At 58.0% G+C, this 2448-nt stretch overlaps 1 non-coding gene across 1 annotated transcript in view; it reads right to left on the bottom strand.

Annotated features, from left to right (window-relative positions):
- LOC124572261 overlaps positions 1-1303 on the bottom strand; it is a 1910-nt gene extending 607 nt beyond the window's left edge. Inside the window, exon 1 of the ribosomal RNA XR_006972013.1 lies at positions 1-1303. This exon is cut by the window's left edge and continues 607 nt beyond it. This is a non-coding gene — a ribosomal RNA (small subunit ribosomal RNA).
- Between the last annotated feature and the right edge of the window lie 1145 nt (positions 1304-2448).

The following is a 2448-nucleotide window of genomic DNA, read 5'->3' as shown; positions in this document are numbered from 1 at the left end:
GTTTCCCGTGTTGAGTCAAATTAAGCCGCAGGCTCCACTCCTGGTGGTGCCCTTCCGTCAATTCCTTTAAGTTTCAGCTTTGCAACCATACTTCCCCCGGAACCCAAAAGCTTTGGTTTCCCGGAGGCTGCCCGCCGAGTCATCGGAGGAACTGCGGCGGATCGCTGGCTGGCATCGTTTATGGTTAGAACTAGGGCGGTATCTGATCGCCTTCGAACCTCTAACTTTCGTTCTTGATTAATGAAAACATACTTGGCAAATGCTTTCGCTTCTGTTCGTCTTGCGACGATCCAAGAATTTCACCTCTAACGTCGCAATACGAATGCCCCCGCCTGTCCCTATTAATCATTACCTCGGGTTCCGAAAACCAACAAAATAGAACCGAGGTCCTATTCCATTATTCCATGCACACAGTATTCAGGCGGGCTTGCCTGCTTTAAGCACTCTAATTTGTTCAAAGTAAACGTGCCGGCCCACCGAGACACTCACTCAAGAGCACCCTGGTAGGATTGCAACGGGGTCCGCCTCGGGACGCACGAGCACGCACGAGGCGCGTCGCACGCCTTCAGCTCGCCCCACCGGCAGGACGTCCCACGATACATGCCAGTTAAACACCGACGGGCGGTGAACCAACAGCGTGGGACACAAATCCAACTACGAGCTTTTTAACCGCAACAACTTTAATATACGCTATTGGAGCTGGAATTACCGCGGCTGCTGGCACCAGACTTGCCCTCCAATAGATACTCGTTAAAGGATTTAAAGTGTACTCATTCCGATTACGGGGCCTCGGATGAGTCCCGTATCGTTATTTTTCGTCACTACCTCCCCGTGCCGGGAGTGGGTAATTTGCGCGCCTGCTGCCTTCCTTGGATGTGGTAGCCGTTTCTCAGGCTCCCTCTCCGGAATCGAACCCTGATTCCCCGTTACCCGTTACAACCATGGTAGGCGCAGAACCTACCATCGACAGTTGATAAGGCAGACATTTGAAAGATGCGTCGCCGGTACGAGGACCGTGCGATCAGCCCAAAGTTATTCAGAGTCACCAAGGCAAACGGACCGGACGAGCCGACCGATTGGTTTTGATCTAATAAAAGCGTCCCTTCCATCTCTGGTCGGGACTCTGTTTGCATGTATTAGCTCTAGAATTACCACAGTTATCCAAGTAACGTGGGTACGATCTAAGGAACCATAACTGATTTAATGAGCCATTCGCGGTTTCACCTTAATGCGGCTTGTACTGAGACATGCATGGCTTAATCTTTGAGACAAGCATATGACTACTGGCAGGATCAACCAGGGAGCTGCGTGAACTAGAGCTGAGCAGCCGGCCGCCCGGGAGTGTGTCCCGGGGGCCCGCGCGAACACGCAAGCGTCCGCTCAATTATTCTGCAAACAGGAGGAGGCTGAGCTCCCCTGCACCATACACCTCGAAACCCTCTCAGGTCCCGGCGGCGCGCAGCGCCGTCCTAAGTACTTGGTCGGGTTCGAGAGAGGCGCAATCGCCCGGAGTTTGGCGAGTAGACGCTTTAGGTGCGACCACCCGTGCTCCCAACTGAGCTTGCCGCTGCCGACAGAGGCCCGGGAGCGTGCTGTCGTGGCATTGCCGGCGGGAGACAACACGCGCCACCTACGGTGACCGGCAGCTCCAACGCCAGCGCCACAGAAGGACAAAAGCCCCACTTGGGTGCCGAAGCGAACTCTCCCAGCACAGCGCACGCGCCAACACGTCCGCACAGCTGCGATACAAACCACCTGCGAGAACCGCAGAGGCGACCGAGCAGCAGACGGCGTCGCGGCGCCGAGCGCCGGGCGGCGGCGCATCCTCAGCGCACACAGTCCTCAATCGGACCAGCACACTGCAGATGTCCACCGCGCTTCGCACCGGGCCCGCGAGGACCTACTTTGGCCGCACGGCGCCGCGTGCAGGGTGCGCCGGCGCGCAGCTGCGCCGCCTGCCGCCTCCGTCGGCCGGCGCGCCTGCCACTGGCCGCCCCCACCAGCCGGCTGTAGCGCGTGCGCCCACGCACCGCGCGGCCAGCACGCCGGGAGGCCCCCCCTCACCGGCCGGGGACGGTCCCACCCAGCCACCGCCGCGTATCGCTTCACACCCAGATGCCATTCACGTTCGTGGGCATGGTGGGTATCGCTGGAACAACCGGTTGGTAGCTCAACCGATCGTCGCCATCACTGATTCACCTCTAGCGAGAACAACCGCACCACAACGGTTTACCAGTTGTTCATTTGCGTAACGTCACCAGCAAACGTAGGCGTCCATCGCCATTTGCAAATTCAACGATTGTTGCATGCCTGTGTCAGGTGTCACGACACACTATGTCTGCCCACATACACGCAACAACATGTGCACGCTTCGCGAACACGTGGAAGGTGGCCCCCGTACGTATGCGATGTCCATTGCGCGAACGACTGTCAACCGGCCTCTGTCGC

Source organism: Schistocerca americana, unplaced genomic scaffold (assembly GCF_021461395.2).
Source record: "Schistocerca americana isolate TAMUIC-IGC-003095 unplaced genomic scaffold, iqSchAmer2.1 HiC_scaffold_179, whole genome shotgun sequence".
In the NCBI taxonomy this organism is placed as follows: Eukaryota; Metazoa; Arthropoda; class Insecta; order Orthoptera; family Acrididae; genus Schistocerca; species Schistocerca americana.
This window is presented reverse-complemented; position numbering and strand designations above follow the sequence as displayed.